Consider the following 20,592-nt stretch of genomic DNA (forward strand, 5'->3'; position numbering starts at 1 on the left):
TGCCATTACACACTCAGCGTCGCTGAGTGTGTTTGTGTTTGGGGACGACCGCGCTGACCGCCGCTGCCATGTTTAACACTGAGGCGCGGCTGGGACTTGTAGTGCGCCGGGGACTTCCGCGCGGCCGCGCTTTTACGGCGGCCGCGTTTATTACTCGAGTCCCCGGCTTTTGCGGCCTAGTCTCTTTTCCTCCCACCCCCAGCCCTGACAGGCAGGGGAAGGGCGGGACGCTGTTCGGGACGAGCAGCAATGAGGGCTGGAGCATGCTTTGCATACTCCACCCTCCTTACTGTGCACGATCTTATTGCGTCCATCAATCAAATGTTGGATATTTCTCCCTCAGCTCCTCCGGTGGAGGAGTCAGCTTCTCAGCAGGAGAAATTCCGTTTCAGGTTTCCCAAGCGTACACCGAGTATGTTTCTGGACCACTCTGATTCAGAGAGGCAGTCCAGAATCACCATGATTGTCCAGATAAGCGTTTTTCTAAGCGCCTTAAGGATTCACGTTATCCCTTTCCCCCTGACGTGGTCAAAGGTTGGACTCAGTGTCCCAAAGTGGACCCTCCAATCTCCAGACTGGCGGCTAGATCCATACTTGCAGTGGAAGATTGGGCTTCACTCAAAGATGCCACTGACAGGCAGATGGAGCTCTGGTTGAAATCCATCTATGAAGCTATCGGCGCTTCTTTTGCCCCAGCATTCGCAGCCGTATGGGCGCTACAAGCTATCATTGACGCAGCCACGCGCACGTCCGCGCCGCAGGTGGCGTCCATAACCACTCAGACGTCGCCATTTGCGGCTTACGCTATTAATGCTGTCCTGGACTCTGCGAGCCGTACGGCGGTTGCATCCGCCAATTCGGTAGTACTCCGCAGGGCCTTGTGGCTACGGGAATGGAAGGCAGATTCTGCTTCCATAAAGCGCTTAACCAGTTTGCCAATTTCTGGCGACCGATTGTTTGGCGAGCGTTTGGATGAAATCATCAAACAATCCAAGGGGAAGGATACATCCTTACCCCAGCCCAAACCGAACATACCCCAACAGAGGAGGGGGCAGTCGAGGTTTCGGTCCTTTCGGGGCGCGGGCAGGTCCCAATTCTCCTCGTCCAAAAGGCCTCAGAAAGTTCAAAGGAACTCTGATTCATGGCGGTCTAAGTCACGTCCTAAAAAGACCACCGGGGGTGCCGCTACCAAAGCGGCTTCCTCATGACTTTCGGTCTCCTCAATCCGCATCCTCTGTCGGTGGCAGGCTTTCCCGCTTTTGCGACACCTGGCTGCCATGGGTAAAAGACCGTTGGGTGAGAGACATTCTGTCTCACGGTTACAAGATAGAGTTCACCTCTCGTCCCCCGACTCGATTCTTCAGGTCATCCCCGCCTCCCGAGCGAGCCGATGCTCTTCTGCAGGCGCTGGGCACTCTGAAGGCAGAAGGAGTGGTGGTCCCTGTTCCTCTTCAGCAACAGGGTCACGGTTTTTACTCCAACCTGTTTGTGGTCCCAAAGAAGGACGGGTCTTTCCGTCCTGTCCTGGACCTGAAACTGCTCAACAAACACGTAAAGACCAGGCGGTTCCGGATGGAATCCCTCCGCTCCGTCATCGCCTCAATGTCCCAAGGAGATTTCCTTGCATCAATCGAGATCAGAGATGCTTATCTCCACGTACCGATTGCTCCAGAGCACCAGCGCTTCTTGCGCTTCGCCATAGGAAGCGAACACCTGCAGTTCGTGGCACTGCCGTTCGGCCGGGCAACAGCCCCACGGGTTTTCACCAAGGTTATGGCTACTGTAGTAGCGGTCCTCCACGCTCAGGGTCACTCGGTGATCCCTTACTTGGACGATCTGCTGATCAAGGCACCCTCTCAAGAGGCATGCCAACACAGTCTCGACTCTCCAGAGTTTCGGGTGGATCATCAAATTTCCAAAGTCAAATCTGACACCGACCCAATCGCTGACATATCTTGGCATGGAGTTTCATACCCTCTCAGCGATAGTGAAGCTTCCGCTGATCAAGCAGCGTTCACTACCGAAAGGGGTGCAATCTCTCCTTCAAGGTCACGCACACCCCTTGAGGCGCCTCATGCACTTCCTGGGAAGATGGTGGCAGCAATGGAGGCAGTCCCTTTCGCGCAGTTTCACCTGCGCCCTCTTCAATGGGACATCCTACGCAAATGGGACAGGAAGCCGACGTCCCTCGACAGGAACGTCTCCCTCTCTCAGGCGACCAAAGCTTCCCTTCGGTGGTGGCTTCTTCCCACTTCATTATCGAAGGGGAAATCCTTCCTACCCCCATCCTGGGAGGTGGTCACGACGGACGCGAGTCTGTCAGGGTGGGGAGCGTTTTTTCTCCACCACAGGGCTCAGGGTACGTGGACCCAGCAAGAGTCCTCACTTCAGATCAATGTTCTGGAAATACGGGCAGTGTATCTTGCCCTGAAAGCGTTCCAGCAGTGGCTGGAAGGCAAACAGATCCGAATTCAGTCGGACAATTCCACAGCGGTGGCATACATCAACCACCAAGGCGGCACACGCAGTCGGCAAGCCTTCCAGGAAGTCCGGCGGATTTTGATGTGGGTGGAAGCCACGGTCTCCACCATCTCTGCAGTTCACATCCCAGGCGTGGAAAACTGGGAAGCAGATTATCTCAGTCGCCAGGGCATGGACGCAGGGGAATGGTCCCTTCACCCGGACGTGTTTCAGGAGATCTGTTGCCGCTGGGGGGGTGCCGGACGTCGACCTCATGGCGTCCCGGCACAACAACAAGGTACCGACGTTCATGGCACGGTCTCAAGATCCCAGAGCTATGGCGGCAGACGCCTTAGTTCAGGATTGGTCGCAGTTTCAGCTCCCTTATGTGTTTCCTCCGCTGGCACTGTTGCCCAGGGTGTTACGCAAGATCAGGGCCGACTGCCGCCGCGTCATCCTCGTCGCTCCAGACTGGCCGAGGAGATCGTGGTACCCGGATCTGTGGCATCTCACGGTCGGCCAACCGTGGGCACTCCCAGACCGACCAGACTTGCTGTCTCAAGGGCCGTTTTTCCATCTGAATTCTGCGGCCCTCAACCTGACTGTGTGGCCATTGAGTCCTGGATCCTAGCGTCTTCAGGATTATCTCAAGAGGTCATTGCCACTATGAGACAAGCTAGGAAACCAACGTCCGCCAAGATCTACCACAGGACGTGGAAAATTTTCCTGTCGTGGTGCTCTGCTCAGGGTTTTTCTCCCTGGCCTTTTGCCTTGCCCACTTTTCTGTCCTTCCTTCAATCTGGACTGGAAAAGGGTTTGTCGCTCGGCTCCCTTAAGGGACAAGTCTCAGCGCTCTCTGTGTTTTTCCAGAAGCGCCTAGCTAGACTTCCACAGGTACGCACGTTCCTGCAGGGGGTTTGTCACATCGTTCCTCCTTACAAGCGGCCGTTAGAACCCTGGGATCTGAACAGGGTGCTGATGGTTCTTCAGAAACCACCATTCGAGCCAATGAGGGATATCTCTCTCACGCCTTTCACAGAAGGTGGTTTTCCTAGTAGCAGTCACCTCTCTTCGGAGAGTGTCTGAGCTAGCAGCGTTGTCGTGCAAAGCCCCTTTCCTGGTGTTTCACCAGGACAAGGTGGTTCTGCGTCCGGTTCCGGAATTTATCCCTAAGGTGGTATCCCCCTTTCATCTCAATCAGGATATCTCCTTACCTTCTTTTTGTCCTCATCCAGTTCACCAATGTGAAAAGGAGTTGCACTTGTTAGATCTGGTGAGAGCACTCAGACTCTACATTTCTCGTACGGAGCCCCTGCGCCGCTCGGATGCACTCTTTGTCCTTGTCGCTGGCCAGCGTAAAGGGTCACAGGCTTCCAAATCAACCCTGGCTCGGTGGATCAAGGAGCCAATTCTCGAAGCTTACCGTTCTGCTGGGCTTCCGGTTCCCTCAGGGCTGAAGGCCCATTCTACCAGAGCCGTGGGCGCGTCCTGGGTTTTGAGGCACCAGGCTACGGCTCAGCAGGTGTGTCAGGCGGCTACCTGGTCGAGCCTGCACACTTTCACGAAACACTATCAGGTGCATACCTATGCTTCGGCGGATGCTAGCCTAGGTAGACGGTTGCCCACCTGTAGGAAGGGGCCGTTTGACGGCTCTATTACGAGGTATTATTTTACCCACCCAGGGACTGCTTTTGGACGTCCCAATTGTCTGGGTCTCCCAATGGAGCGACAAAGAAGAAGGGAATTTTGTTTACTTACTGTAAATTCCTTTTCTTCTAGCTCCAATTGGGAGACCCAGCACCCGCCCCTGTTTTTTTCTGTACACATGTTGTTCATGTTGAATGGTTTCAGTTCTCCGATATTCCTTCGGATTGAAGTTACTTTAAACCAGTTTATAATTTTTTTCCTCCTTCTTGCTTTTGCACCAAAACTGAGGAGCCCGTGGAAGCACGGGGGGTGTATAGGCAGAAGGGGAGGGGCGTTACACTTTTAGTGTAATACTTTGTGCGGCCTCCGGAGGCATAGCCTATACACCCAATTGTCTGGGTCTCCCAATTGGAGCTAGAAGAAAAGGAATTTACGGTAAGTAAACAAAATTCCCTTCTTTGGGGAGAGTGTGCTGTGTAACTATGCTGACATTTCCGGCCGGTTCTCTGGTTTTCACCGGAGAACCGCGCCGATGGTGCCTGCTAGCCGGCCGCATTGTTAAATTTAGGCCCCGGCTTCGCCTGAGGCCTACTTTCGTTTTCACTGCCCCTGCATGCCAATCATGCAGAGGGACAGTGCGGCTCCGCCCAGCGGCTGTTCAGCACAGGGAAGGGACACTCCTCTCTGAGGAAAGATTCCCTCCCCTGTATACCTCCTTTGCCCTCCAGTTCCCGCTCTTTTAGTTGGCCCCGCCCCCTCTCCTTGCTCCGGCTCCATTTTATCAGCGTTCTCACACTGATCGGAGCTGGCTGCAGCATCTCTCTGGGGGTCCGGTCTGTGGGATCTGGAGGGCACACAAAACGGTCTGGTAAGCCACAACCTCCGGTTGTGGACCTGCTTATATACTCTCTAGGGGCCATTCTAGCTCAGAACCCCCACTTCAGCAGCATGTCTCACACAAGGAGCAAGGCTGCAAGGCTGTACTCTATATGCACTGCATGTAAGCTCGTACTGCCTGAACCGAGCACATATCCACATTGTGATGCCTGCTCTAACATGGTGGTGCCTCAGCCTGAGGTCTCATCCCCAGTGGTCCCTCCGGCTGCTCCGGCTCCGGTGGCTGAACCCCCGGCTTGGGTAGAATCCTTCTCTAAGTCTATCTCCCAGTCCTTTGCTGACTCCATGGGACAGCTGTCCCGGACTCTGCTGAGCATGCATCAGCCCCCTTCACAGGGTGCCCCTGCTGCTATGGCTCGCTCAGCAGAGCTCGCAGAGGATTCTTCATCTGGTCCCAGACCCCGTCCTCCTAAAAGGAGACGCAGGGGCTCCTCTCCTTCCTCGTCCCGCGGCTCTGATTCACGAGCTGAATCGCAGGACGAGGAGGATGCTTTTACTGTGGGCTCGGACGCTACCTCCATGTGCCCCATTGATCTCACCGAGGGTGATGCAGATGTTAGTGATTTGGTTGCGTTCATTAATTCTGTACTGGACCTCAATCCACCAGTATCAGAGGAACAACCCTCTCTGGTAGAAAAACACCAGTTTACCTCACCTAAGAGAGCAAGGAGTGTGTTCTTTAACCACTCCAGTTTTCAGGCCACTGTGACCAAGCTCAGGGCCTGTCCTGACAAACGCTTTCCAAAGCGTAGTTCTGATGACCGTTTTCCCTTTCCACCAGAGGTGGTCAAGGAGTGGGCTCATTCACCAAAGGTAGACCCTCCGGTGTCTAGAATCTCAGCCCGGACAGTTGTATCTGTGGCTGATGGCACCTCACTTAAGGATTCCACTGACCGCCAGGTTGACCTTCTGGCCAAATCTGTATATGAAGCGGCAGGGGCCTCGTTCTCCCCATCTTTTGCAGCAGTGTGGGCTCTTAAAGCCGTCTCTGCTTCTCTGGAGGAGATGCATTCCCTCACCAGGGATTCTATGCCCGAAATGGTTGCCTTAACTTCCCAGGCTTCAGCCTTTTCATCCTATGCCATGTCTGCCATTCTGGAGGCTTCTCACCGCACTGCGGTGGCTTCGGCTAATTCCCTCGCTATCCGCAGGATCTTGTGGCTTCGAGAGTGGAAAGCAGACGCTTCTTCCAAGAAGTACCTTGCTGGGCTCCCATTTGCTGGGCCCCGGCTGTTCGGCGAACAACTGGATGAAATTATTAAGGAGGCTACTGGCGGGAAGAGTACTTCCTTGCCACAAACTAAAACCAGGAAACCTGTCCAGGGCAGGAACCAGCGAGGTTTCGTTCCTTTCGTTCCTCTAACTGGTCATCCTCTAAGCCCTCGGCCTCGTCCACTAACTCAGCCAAGGACCGAAAACCCAGCTGGCGCACGAGGCCGCGTCCTCAAAAGGCCGCAGGAGCCGCTGCCACTAAGGCAGCCTCCTCTTGACTATCTGGCCGCGCCAGCAACGTCCTTGGTCGGTGGCAGGCTCTCCCACTTTGGCGACGTGTGGTTTCAACACGTCTCCGATCAGTGGGTGCGGGATATCATCTCCCACGGCTACAGGATAGAAATCTCTTCCAGCCCGCCAAACAGATTTTTTCTGTCCACTCCCCCCTGCTCCAAGGCCGCCGCCTTCTCTCAGGCCGTGGCATCCTTGCAGGCCAACGGAGTAATTGTACCGGTTCCCGCCCGGGAACGGTTCAGAGGTTTCTACTCAAATCTCTTCCTAGTCCCCAAAAAGGACGGTTCCTTCCGGCCCATCCTGGATCTCAAGCTTCTCAACAAGCATGTTCAGGTGCGGCACTTTCGCATGGAATCTCTGCGATCAGTCATTGCCTCAATGACCCAAGGAGATTTTCTAGCATCCATCGACATCAGAGATGCTTATTTGCATGTGCCAATTGCAGTTTCACACCAGCGTTGGCTACGTTTTGCAATCGGAGAGGAACATTTCCAATTCGTGGCTCCCCCCTTCGGGTTAGCCACGGCCCCTCGAGTATTCACCAAAGTCATGGCAGCAGTGGTTGCGGTTCTGCACCTCCCAGGGCTTGGCAGTGATTCCTTACCTGGACGACCTTCTGGTCAAGGCTTCCTCCAGTGCAGACTGTCAGCGGAGTGTCTCGCTCACTCTCGCCCACTCTAGTCCAGTTCGGGTGGCTTGTCAATCTACCCAAGTCCACTCTGTCTCCGACCCAGAGTCTTACGTACCTGGGGATGCAGTTCGAGACTTTGCTGGCACTTGTAAAGCTGCCCTTAGTCAAACAGCAGTCCCTTCATCTGGCGGTGCGCTCTTTGCTGAGGTCTCGCCGTCACTCCATCAGGCACCTAATGCAGGTGCTGGGTCAGATGGTGGCGTCAATGGAAGCGGTTCCCTTTGCCCAGTTCCATCTGCGTCCTCTGCAGCTGGACATTCTCCGCTGTTGGGACAAGCGGACTTACTCCTTGCACAGGTTGGTAGCTCTGTCGCCACAGACCAGGGGCTCCCTTCAGTGGTGGCTTCGGCCCCTCTCTCTGTCTCAGGGACGCTCCTTCCTGGCCCCGTCCTGGGTGATCCTTGTGACGACATGGACTCTCATGGGTTAAAGTTTCTTAAAATCCAGCCAGACAGCATGATAGATTGTCTATAGATGGGGGAAAAGTCCCTCATTGTTTTTACAAGACTCTTGTTGACTCAATGTAATTGTGTTGGCCACTGAAAGCTAGACGTATTGTTCTCCAGACATTTCCAGTAACCATTGTATTGTAGTTGTGTATTGATAATGTAATTACCTTAGTAGCCATTGTCTAGTCGGTGACTCCCAGTTTACATGTAGACCCTCAGTCTTTCTATGCACATCATTTAAATTAACATTGTCCATGCAGCTTGAAATTCCTCCAATGGGAGAAGCAATCTTGTCCAACCAATCGATGAGGACGCAGTGTATCCAAGTGGAAGGTTGTGGCTATAAAAAGGACTTCTTTAAGCCACCAGGGATTGTTGATGGATGCTGATGGATCCAGTCTAAGCTCTTTGGAGCTGACTAGAGGATCAGGATATCTTATGGCTTCAATCTAGGGACTCCGGACCCGGTTGGAGACCATATCCACAGCCTAGGGATTTCGACTCCGGCTGCCAGGATTTTATCATCAAACCAGGACTACCTAAGGAGGACACGCAGGTTGGGACAGTTCAGTCACCTGTTACAGACTTTGCAGACCTCAGACAGCTTTGAACCTGTGAGGCATGGACATTCTAATCCCTGGTGAGCCAGCGGAAGGGTGAGACTCTGTTGCCTGTTACATTTGTGTGTTTTGCTGGTTATGCGTTATGTGCCGTTAATTGTTTGGGGATCCAATAAAGTCTAATTATTGTGGTTCCCTAACCCTGTGTTGTCTGAGTAGTGTTACGCCCACGGTTAAGGAGGCTGGCGTTCAGTTGGGATGAGCCCTGAGCCACGCTGTCTTTCTAAAGGCGGCGGGTTTTAGTGGACGAGAGCGCCCACTGAGCCCCGTGTCTCCACAATCCTCACCACGGACGCCAGTCTAACCGGCTGGGGAGCAGTATATCTCCACCACAGAGCGCAGGGCACTTGGTCTCAGTCCGAATCAGCCCTCTCGATCAATGTGCTGGAAATCAGAGCTGTGCTTCTAGCTCTCTTAGCCTTTCACCATCTGTTGGCGGGCAAGCACATTCGAGTCCAGTCAGACAACGCGACTGCGGTTGCCTACATCAATCACCAGGGCGGGACACGCAGCCGCCTGGCAATGTTGGAGGTTCAACGCATCCTTCAGTGGACGGAGGACTCCAAGTCCTCCATATCCCCAGTCCATATCCCAGGCGTGGAAAACTGGGAGGCAGATTATCTCAGCCGCCAAACCGTGGACAGCGGCGAGTGGGCTCTGCATCCGGCAGTGTTTCGGACAATCTGCCGCAAGTGGGGCACTCCGGAAGTGGATCTAATGGCATCCCGGCACAACAACAAGGTTCCGGTTTACGTGGCTCGCTCCCACGATCCCCAGGCCATTGCAGCGGACGCGCTGGTTCAGGATTGGTCCCAGTTTCGTCTGTCTTACGTGTTTCCCCCTCTAGCTCTCTTGCCCAGAGTCCTGCGCAAGATCAGAATGGAGGGCCGTCGGGTCATCCTCATTGCTCCAGACTGGCCCAGGCGAGCTTGGTACCCAGACCTGCTCCATCTGTCCGTAGAGGTGCCGTGGCATCTTCCGGACCGTCCAGACCTTCTCTCACAAGGTCCGTTTTTCCGCCAGAATTCTGCGGCTCTCAGATTGACGGCGTGGCTCTTGAGTCCTGGATCTTGACGACTTCTGGTATCCCTCCTGAAGTCATTTCCACTATGACTCGGGCCCGTAAGTCTTCCTCGGCCAAAATCTATCACAGGACTTGGAAGATTTTCCTGTCCTGGTGTCGCTCTTCCGGCCATGCTCCTTGGCCTTTTTCTCTGCCGACCCTCCTGTCCTTTCTACAGTCCGGTCTGCAGCTAGGACTATCCCTCAATTCCCTCAAGGGACAGGTCTCGGCTCTGTCAGTATTGTTCCAGCGGCGTATCGCCCGGCTGGCTCAGGTGCGCACCTTCATGCAGGGCGCATATCATATCATTCCGCCTTACCGGCGGCCTTTGGATCCCTGGGACCTTAATCTGGTCCTCACGGCCTTGCAGAAACCCCCTTTTGAGCCACTTAGGGAGGTTTCTTTGTCCCGTCTGTCACAGAAAGTGGTCTTTCTAGTGGCCATAACTTCCCTCAGGAGAGTCTCTGATTTGGCTGCTCTCTCTTCGGAGTCACCTTTTTTGGTTTTTCATCAAGACAAGGTGGTTCTCCGTCCGACTCCGGACTTTCTTCCTAAGGTGGTATCTCCTTTCCACCTTAACCAGGATATTTCCCTGCCTTCCTTTTGTCCGGCTCCTGTTCATCGCTTTGAAAAAGCGTTGCATTCTCTGGATCTGGTGCGGGCGCTCAGGATCTATGTGTCTCGCACCGCTGCTCTTAGGCGGTGCACCTCTCTTTTTGTGCTGACCTCAGGTCGGCGTAAGGGCCTCTCGGCTTCTAAGCCGACCTTAGCTCGTTGGATTAGGTCGGCCATTTCCGATGCCTACCAGAGTACTCAGGTGCCTCCCCCGCCGGGGATCAAGGAACACTCGACCAGAGCTGTCGGTGCCTCTTGGGCTTTCAGGCACCAGGCTACAGCTCAGCAGGTCTGTCAGGCTGCCACTTGGTCTAGTCTGCATACCTTTTCAAAGCACTACCAAGTGCATGCTCATGCTTCGGCAGATGCGTGCTTGGGCAGACGCATGCTTCAGGCGGCTGTCGCCCATTTGTGAAGTTAGGTTTCGCCTACTTCTCAGTTTTCTGTTTATTCCCACCCATGGACTGCTTTGAGACGTCCCATGGTCTGGGTCTCCCATAAGGAACGATGAAGAAAAAGAGAATTTTGTTTACTCACCGTAAATTCTTTTTGTTATAGTTCCGTAATGGGAGACCCAGCACCCTCCCTGTTGCCTGTTGGCAGTTTTCTTGTTCCGTGTGTTTTCACCGGCTGTTGTTGTAGACAGTCTCCGGTTGTTCCGGTTCTTGCTCTATTTCTACTTGTGGGTGGCTATTCTCCTTCAGCTTTTGCACTAAACTGGCTATAATTGGTTATCCAGGGGGTGTATATGCTAGGAGGGAGGAGCTACACTTTTTAGTGTTGTACTTTGTGTGTCCTCCGGAGGCAGAAGCTATACACCCATGGTCTGGGTCTCCCAATACGGAACTATAAGAAAAAGAATTTACGGTAAGTAACAAAATTCTCTTTTTTAAAAAACGGAGAAATTCTTATGAGGAACCCAAAATATCTGGTATAGATGTTAGAAAAGATTTATATAGAAGTGCAGAGTAAACCTCCTACTATTAATACATTAATTCTCTGTATTAATCATCCCAAAAAATAATAAATGTGTGTGTATAATATATGTATGTAATGTGTGTATAATATATGTATGTAATGTATGTATATGTATGTGTATGTATATATATATATATATATATATATATATATATATATGTATGTGTATATATATATGTGTGCGTGTGTATATGTGTGTGTATATGTTATATGTGTGCGTATGTGTGTGTGTGTGTATGTATATATATATATATATACATATATATATATATATATATATATGCACATAATTATAAATAATCTCACATAATGTGATGCAATAAATAGGGTTAAATACTATATATATAAATAATGGGAGACAATAATTGATAATAAGAAGTACAAATCTAAATGAAAAATTCCAATTTCCACGACAAAGAAATTACAATAGTGCATTTGTATAAAGGATATTTACCATATATGTATTGCACTACAAAAATATGAAATATTAAATATTGCACTATAGAGGAAATCATTTTTCATATCTGTTTTTTTTAACAAAGTACAGTTATATCCAAATAGCAGCAAATAGTTCTATATGTCAATAGCACTACATTAAATAACCCATACAGAAAATTCTCAAATATAAATATGTATAGAATCTATACAACCGATCCTAATTGACCAAAAAAAATATATGCTGCCTAAATATTATGCCGCAGCAAGACCTTTATGGTCAGTAGGAGAATAATATCAATATTCCATTCAGATAATTGGTTTGCACCTACACTTATCATAGAATAACAGTCCATACCTTAATAGTAAATATAAGTGCAGGAGCTCCCGGTAAAGGCGTCTCTCCACCCCGACGACAGTTTCGCACCTAGCTTCTTCCAGGGGGCTTGTCAAAGTGGGGAAAGCACTAGCCTTACATAGCTTGCTGTGCCCTATCTACATATCTCATGGGTGTAATAAACATCCGCCGGTGTGTTATTTGTCACACCAGGATCATAGGCGCATAGTGTGGCCGGCTTCTCCCCGTACATAAAGTGACACTTCCTGGTTGTGTGCAGTGAACTGCACGCTCAACATACTTGAGACCCAAGCGGTCACATGATCGCACTTCAGAAGTTCTGGGCCGCAGACCACGCATGTGCATTGCCCGTGACAAAGAACTTTGACATCCTCCAGATGGACTGACATGGCTATAGACGGCGATATTTAATATTAATATTTTTGTAGTACAATACACATTTGGTAAATATCCTTTATACAAATGCACTTTATTATAATTTTTTGTCGTGGAAATTGGAATTTTCTTCAGCGCTCTATTGGGAGACCCAGACGATTGGGGTATAGCTACTGCCTCCGGAGGCCACACAAAGCACTACACCAAAAAGTGCAAGGCCCCTCCCCTTCTGGCTATACCCCCCCGTGGTATCACGGGTTCTCCAGTTTTCAAGCTTTGTGCGAAGGAGGTCAGACATCCATACATAGCTCCACAGATTTTAGTCAGCAGTAGCTGCTGACTATTTCGGATGGAAGAAAAGAGGGCCCATATAGGGCCCCCAGCATGCTCCCGTCTCACCCGTGGATGGTGTTGTACGGTTGAGGTACCTATTGCTGGTACAGAGGCTGGAGCCCCACATGCTGCTTTCCTTCCACATCCCCTTGTAGGGCTCTGTGGAAGTGGGATCCTGCCGGCTTCTAAGCTCTGACGCCGGGCTCCATCCACAGACCCAGTTGAACCTGATGGATATGGAGCAGGAGTACAATCAGGGACAAGGCCCTGCATCATACAGGTACTCTGTGTCCCCGGCAGGCACAGACACACTCCGGGCTGGCTGGGTGTTGTAGTGCGCCGGGGACCGTAACGTTGGAGTTAGTGTTCCTACAGTTTACTGGGGGACTTTGTGTTGTGGGAACGCAGCGCCGACCCCCACTGGATCGGGCGGCGCTGCTGTGACTTGTGGTGCGCCGGGGACACGCCGACCGCGCTTTTACGGCGGCGGCGTTTATAACTTTAGTCCCCGGCTTTTTGCGGCCTAGCTCCGCTTCGTTCCCGCCCCCACCCTGTCAATCAGGGTAGGGGAGAGACGCTGTTTCGCAGCAGCGACGAGGGCTGGAGCCTGATTTACATGCTCCAGCCCTCTCACTAGGCACAGAGGGAAGCAGGCTTCCCGCTCTTAGCCAGGAACGCCCAGGGCCCGCCCCCCCTCCTCTCCCAGGACGCCGGCAGCCATTACATGCAGTCTGGCTGGAGGAAGGACGCAAGGCTCTGGGAGACCTGGACTAGGGGGCTTTTGGCGACCACACACCCGCTCTTAAGCGGGCGGTAAGCGGCATTTCAGCTGGCCCCTCTAGTGCCTCAGTGTGTATTGGTGTACTGTGTCACCAGATATATATATTTATTTATTTCTTGCACTGTGAGGTCGCTTCCTGGCTGGATACCCAGATCGCTCTGAGGAAGCAGCAACATGTCATCCACAAAACGCAAGGCTGCCAAGGCTAGGGCTGTGTACACTGCGTGTGCTGCATGTGGGGCTGCTCTACCAGAAGGCTCCGATGACCCCCATTGTGTGCAATGCTCCGATCCGGTGCTGCTTCGCCAGCCGGAGTCCGGAGAGGTAGTGACCCAGGCTGAGACGCTTGTAAGTTCTGCCCCGGCGCCAGGGACAGACTTTGCAGTTTTTGCTGATAGAATGTCTGTGACTATGACAAAAATTCTTGAAACTTTGCAATCCATGTCTGGGGCTCAGTCTTTGGACTCGGCGAGGTCTCTGTCCTCTGGCCCCCCTCAGCTGGATCCAATCCAGACTACAAGGGGGTCCCCGGCTTCACAAGCTGAGGATTATGACTCAGATGATAGCCCCAGCCACCCTAAGCGAGCTCGCTGGGAAAGACCCTCAACGTCATCACACTGCTCAGGGTCTCAGCGCAATCAGTCTCCCTGTGAGGTGTCTGAAGAGAGTGATCAGGAATCCACTCCTGGAACCCCTCTCAACCTGGATACCCCTGATGGGGACGCCATGGTAAACGACCTCATCTCAGCCATCAATAGGCTGTTAGATATTTCTCCCCCAGCCCCTTCAGCAGAAGAGGCAGCTGCAGAGCAGGAGAAGTTTCGTTTCCTCTATCCCAAGCGTAAATTGAGTGCTTTGTTGGATCACTCTGACTTCAGAGAATCAATCCAGAAACACGACGCTCACCCAGAAAGACGTTTCTCTAAACGTTCTAGGGATACACGTTATCCTTTCCCCCCTGATGTGGTCAAGCGCTGGACCCAGTGTCCAAAGGTAGACCCCCCGATTTCCAAACTTGCAGCTAGATCCATAGTTGCAGTGGAGGATGGCGCTTCACTTAAAGATGCCAATGACAGACAGATGGACCTTTGGTTAAAATCTGTCTATGAAGCTATCGGCGCGTCGTTTGCTCCGGCATTCGCAGCCGTATGGGCTCTCCAGGCTATTTCAGCTGGTTTAGCAAAAGTGGATGCTATCATACATCCAGCAGTGCCACAAGTGGCGTCCCTTACCTCGCAGATGTCTGCGTTTGCGTCTTACGCTATCAATGCGGTCCTAGAATCTACCAGCCGCACCTCAATGGCGTCCGCCAATTCGGTAGTTTTGCGCAGAGCCTTGTGGTTAAGGGACTGGAAGGCAGATGCTGGTTCCAAAAAATGTTTAACCAGCTTGCCTTTATCTAGAGATAGACTGTTTGGCGAGCCATTGGCTGACATCATTAAGCAGTCCAAGGGTAAAGACTCTTCTTTACCCCAGCCCAGAACAAGCAAACCTCAGCAGAAAAAGTGGCAGCAGAGGTTTCAGTCCTTTCGAGGTTCGGGCAAGACACCATTTACCTCGTCCAAAGGGTCTCAGAGGACGCAAAGAAACTCAGATTCCTGGCGGGCTCACGCACGCCCCAAGAAAGCAAATGGAGGAACCGCTTCCAAAGCGGCTACCTCATGACTTCCAGCCCCCTCCCGCCGAATCTCCGGTCGGGGGCAGGCTCTCCCGCTTTTGCGACATTTGGCTGTCACAGGTCAAGGACCGGTGGGTGACAGACATTTTGTCTCGCGGGTACAGAATCGAGTTCAGTTCTCGTCCTCCAGCCCGATTCTTCAGAACCTCCCCACATCCAGACCGAGCAGATGCTCTGCGGCAGGCGGTGGACTCCCTAAGAGCGGAAGGAGTAGTGATCCCTGTCCCTCCTCAGGAACAGGGTCGAGGGTTTTACTCCAATCTCTTTGTGGTTCCAAAAAAGGACGGCTCATTCCGTCCTGTTCTGGACCTAAAACTGCTCAACAAACATGTGCACGCCAGGCGGTTCCGGATGGAAACCCTACGATCTGTCATTGCCTCAATGTCTCGAGGAGACTTCCTTGCCTCAATAGACATCAAAGATGCTTATCTCCACGTGCCAATTGCTACAGAACATCAACGTTTTCTACGTTTTGTGATAGGAGACGACCATCTTCAGTTCGTAGCTCTGCCATTCGGTCTGGCGACAGCCCCACGGGTCTTCACCAAGGTCATGGCGGCAGTGGTAGCAGTCTTGCACTCTCAGGGACACTCGGTGATCCCTTACCTAGACGATCTACTGGTCAAGGCACCCTCTCAAGAGACATGCCAACTCAGCCTGAATGCTACGCTGGAGACTCTACAGTCTTTCGGATGGATCATCAACTTTCCAAAGTCGATCCTGTCACCGACCCAATCACTCACGTATCTTGGCATGGAGTTCCATACTCTAGCAGCGATAGTGAAGCTTCCGCTGAACAAACAGCGATCACTACAAACAGGGGTGCAATCTCTCCTTCAGGGTCAGTCGCACCCCTTGCGGCGCCTCATGCACTTCCTAGGGAAGATGGTGGCAGCCATGGAAGCAGTTCCATTTGCGCAGTTTCATCTGCGCCCACTTCAATGGGACATTCTCCGCCAATGGGACGGAAAGTCAACGTCACTAGACAGGAAAGTCTCCCTTTCCCAGACGGCCAAGGACTCTCTACAATGGTGGCTCCTTCCCACCTCATTGTCTCAGGGAAGATCCTTCCTGCCCCCATCCTGGGCAGTAGTCACGACAGATGCGAGTCTGTCAGGGTGGGGAGCAGTTTTTCTCCACCACAGGACTCAGGGAACGTGGACTCCGCAGGAGTCCACCCTTCAGATCAATGTTCTGGAAATCAGGGCAGTGTATCTTGCCCTACTAGCCTTCCAACAGTGGCTGGAAGGAAAGCAGATCCGAATCCAGTCGGACAACTCCACAGCGGTGGCATACATCAACCACCAAGGAGGGACGCGCAGTCGGCAAGCCTTCCAAGAAGTCCGGCGCATTCTAATGTGGGTGGAAGACACAGCATCCACCATATCCGCGGTTCACATCCCAGGCGTCGAAAACTGGGAAGCAGACTTCCTCAGTCGCCAGGGCATGGACGCAGGGGAATGGTCCCTTCACCCGGACGCGTTTCAGGAAATCTGTCGCCGCTGGGGAGTGCCGGACGTCGACCTAATGGCGTCCCGGCACAACAACAAGGTCCCGGCATTTATGGCGAGGTCGCGCGATCAAAGAGCTCTGGCGGCAGACGCCTTAGTACAAGATTGGTCGCAGTTCCGGCTCCCATACGTATTCCCGCCTCTGGCACTCTTGCCCAGAGTCTTACGCAAGATCAGATCCGATTGCAGCCGCGTCATACTCGTCGCCCCAGACTGGCCGAGGAGATCGTGGTATCCGGATCTGTGGCATCTCACGGTCGGCCGACCGTGGTCACTTCCAGACAGACCAGACTTACTGTCCCAAGGGCCGTTTTTCCATCAGAATTCTGCGGCCCTGAACCTGACTGTGTGGCCATTGAGTCCTGGATCCTAGCGTCTGCAGGATTATCCCAAGGAGTTGTAGCCACAATGAGACAGGCTAGAAAGTCGACTTCTGCTAAGATCTACCACAGAACGTGGAAGATTTTCTTATCCTGGTGTTCCGCTCAGGGAGTGTCTCCCTGGCCATTTGCATTGCCCACTTTTCTTTCTTTCCTGCAATCGGGGTTAGAAAAGGGCTTGTCGCTCAGCTCCCTTAAAGGGCAAGTATCGGCAATATCCGTGTTTTTTCAGAAGCGTCTAGCACGTCTTCCTAAGGTGCGCACGTTCCTGCAGGGGGTCTGTCATATTGTGCCCCCGTACAGGCGGCCGTTAGATCCATGGGATCTGAACAGGGTACTAGTTGCTCTCCAGAAGCCGCCTTTCGAGCCTCTGAAGGAAGTTTCCTTTTCTCGCCTGTCACAGAAAGTGGCGTTTCTTGTTGCGATCACATCGCTTCGGCGAGTGTCGGAGCTGGCAGCTCTGTCATCCAAGGCTCCCTTCCTGGTGTTCCACCAGGACAAGGTAGTGCTGCGCCCCATTCCGGAGTTTCTCCCTAAGGTCGTCTCCTCGTTTCATCTTAATCAGGATATATCCTTGCCTTCCTTTTGTCCTCATCCGGTTCACCGGTATGAAAAGGACTTACGTTTGCTGGATCTGGTGAGAGCACTCAGAATCTACATTTCCCGCACGGCGCCCATGCGCCGTTCCGATGCACTTTTTGTCCTTGTCGCTGGTCCGCGCAAGGGGTTGCAGGCTTCTAAAGCCACCCTGGCTCGATGGATCAAAGAACCAATTCTAGAGGCCTACCGTTCTGCGGGGCTTCCGGTTCCTTCAGGGCTAAAAGCCCACTCAACCAGAGCCGTGGGTGCGTCCTGGGCATTACGACACCAGGCTTCGGCTCAACAAGTGTGCCAGGCAGCTACCTGGTCGAGTCTGCACACTTTCACCAAGCATTATCAGGTGCATACCTATGCTTCGGCGGATGCCAGCTTAGGTAGAAGAGTCCTGCAGGCGGCAGTGACACCCCCGTAGGGGAGGGCTGTTTTGCAGCTCTAACATGAGGTATTTCTTTACCCACCCAGGGACAGCTTTTGGACGTCCCAATCGTCTGGGTCTCCCAATAGAGCGCTGAAGAAGAAGGGAATTTTGTTACTTACCGTAAATTCCTTTTCTTCTAGCTCTTATTGGAAGACCCAGCACCCGCCCTGTTGTCCTTCGGGATTTTTTTGTGGTTTGCGGGTACACATGTTGTTCATGTTGAACGGTTTTTCAGTTCTCCGATGTTACTCGGAGTTAATTTGTTTAAACCAGTTATTGGCTTTCCTCCTTCTTGCTTTGGCACTAAAACTGGAGAACCCGTGATACCACGGGGGGGTATAGCCAGAAGGGGAGGGGCCTTGCACTTTTTGGTGTAGTGCTTTGTGTGGCCTCCGGAGGCAGTAGCTATACCCCAATCGTCTGGGTCTCCCAATAAGAGCTAGAAGAAAAGGAATTTACGGTAAGTAACAAAATTCCCTTCTTTCACATCCATATTCAGTGCAATATTATATATATTATAGTATTTAACCCTATTTATTGCATCACATGATGTGAGGTGATTTATAACAACGTGTATATATACTGTGTGTATATGTATGTGTATGTATGTATATATTTTTGGGATGATTAATACAGTTTTGGGATGATTAATACAGTGTATTAATTTATTAATAGTAGGAGCATTACTCTGCACTTATATATAAATCTGTTCTAACATCTATTCCCGGTATTTTGGGTTCCTCGTAGGCATTTCTCTTAACTTTTTTTTTTAATTATGTAATAAAATGTAATTTTTGCATGTAACTTGTCCATTGCCTTACTGGCTTAAATGGCGTTGTTGTTAAATTTCTACCTGAGAACCTAATCACAGCTTATGAAGACATATACTGTATGCCAATGCAAATTATTAAAAATATATATATATATATTAAAAAAACAAATGAGAATAAAATACAAATGAACAGGGAATATCTCAAATGAGGTGAACATATACCATACAGGCAGCACAGCAGGACACACAAAGTATATTGCAACCACTGTGGTAGTGTGAAACAATGCAAACAGTCATACAATGAATTGTATGGATATCAGGGACCCTATGTTATTTATTATTATTATTATTATTATTATTATTATTATTATCATTATTTACTAGCTGCACTACCCGGCTTCGCCCAGGTTAATAACTGTTGTTAACAAAATAGAATGTGTTAAAAAATGTATTGTGCACACAAAAACCACAAAACAAATAGAAATGTAATTATTAAAGGGCAAAAACTAAGCTAATAGAAGCATTTCACAACATATATTTCAACACCACAGATATTCCACACAGATTTAACTAAATTGGCCAAGTAGTGTGCTCCGTCTGTCTCTTTCCCCGTCTGTCTCTTTCCCCGTCTGTCTCTTTCCCCGTCTGTCTCTTTCCCCGTCTCCCCACCGACATCTTATTACCTCACATATAAGCTTCTTATACTATGAATGTCTTTTGTTCCTATAGCAACCACTCACAGCTTCTACTAATAACCTGTAGTTCCAGGCTCCATTTACTTTAATGGAGACATGTTTTTTTGGAGAGTAACGGTAAAGCGCGGGGTTAAATTTTCCTGTCAAAATCAGTCTACGATGTTCCCTGGGTCACATGAGGTGTCTGTGCAAAATTTCGTGATTGTAAATGCGACGGTGCGGATACACTTTTCGTTTCACTCTTTCCCCGTTATGTAGATAGGGGCAAAATTGATTGGTAAATTGGACCACGCGGGGTTAAAATTTCACCTCACAACATAGCCTATGACGCTCTCGAGGTCCAGAAGTGTGAGTGTGCAAACTTTTGTGGCTGTAGTTGCGACGGTGCAGATGCCAATCCCGGACATACACACACACACACACACACACACACACACACACACACACACACATACATATATACACACACACATACATACACACACTCAGCTTTCTATATTAGATTATTGCGCTATCAATTCCATGGCGCTGTACATGTGAAAAGGGGTGTACATAATAGGGACAAGTACAATAATCATAAACAATACAAGGCACAGACTGGTACAGGAGGATAGATATTTCTCTCCACCCCAACGCTGTTTCGCTTTGCTTCTTCTGGGGACTTCATCTCTATGGAGAGATAAATACCACAGGGCCTCGGACATCCATACAAACCCATGTAAGTATGACTGTAGATGTATCTGTAGAAGCACAGTCTGCCCCTCTCACTGTTTTTGTGGATCTTTATAGGGCAGTAGTTGGTAAGAAGTGGGGGACAGGTTATGCGTTTCACATATTTAAAGAGAACCTGTCATCACAATTCTGCATGTTGAAGTAAAGGTATAACCATAATGAGTGCGGTTATACAGGTCATATGCAGATTAAACAAAAACCAAGATGCAGATTTCTTCACTAAGGGTAATTTAACTTTTTGGTGAAATAAGCTTTCTGTGCATAGGGACGACACTGTGAGCATGGTCTTGGCCTCCTGCCCTGGCCCCTCCACTTGCCTTTGGTGAATGTATGTAACCACTATTTTAAGGTTTGCGCCAGGGGTGGCACTTGAGGAGATTGACCTCCTTGTGGTCTTCTGTGAAGTGATATTGATGGCAGCGCATTCACAGATTGACCTCTCTGCTCATTATTGATCCGAGAGCTCAATCTGCGCATGCGCCGCCACCATTGTACTGCAGATTGTCGAGATCAGGATGACTGCTCCATTATGGTCATACCTTTACTATAACATGCATAATCCTGATAACAGATTCTCTTTTTAATTGGTTGTCCAGGC

At 50.8% G+C, this 20,592-nt stretch overlaps 1 protein-coding gene across 4 annotated transcripts in view; it reads left to right on the forward strand.

The window, feature by feature from the left end:
* TDRD5 (tudor domain containing 5) overlaps window positions 1-20,592 on the forward strand; it is a 198,646-nt gene that overhangs the window by 147,447 nt on the left and 30,607 nt on the right. The window lies entirely within an intron of this gene.

Source organism: Anomaloglossus baeobatrachus, chromosome 8 (assembly GCF_048569485.1).
Source record: "Anomaloglossus baeobatrachus isolate aAnoBae1 chromosome 8, aAnoBae1.hap1, whole genome shotgun sequence".
NCBI lineage: Eukaryota > Metazoa > Chordata > Amphibia > Anura > Aromobatidae > Anomaloglossus > Anomaloglossus baeobatrachus.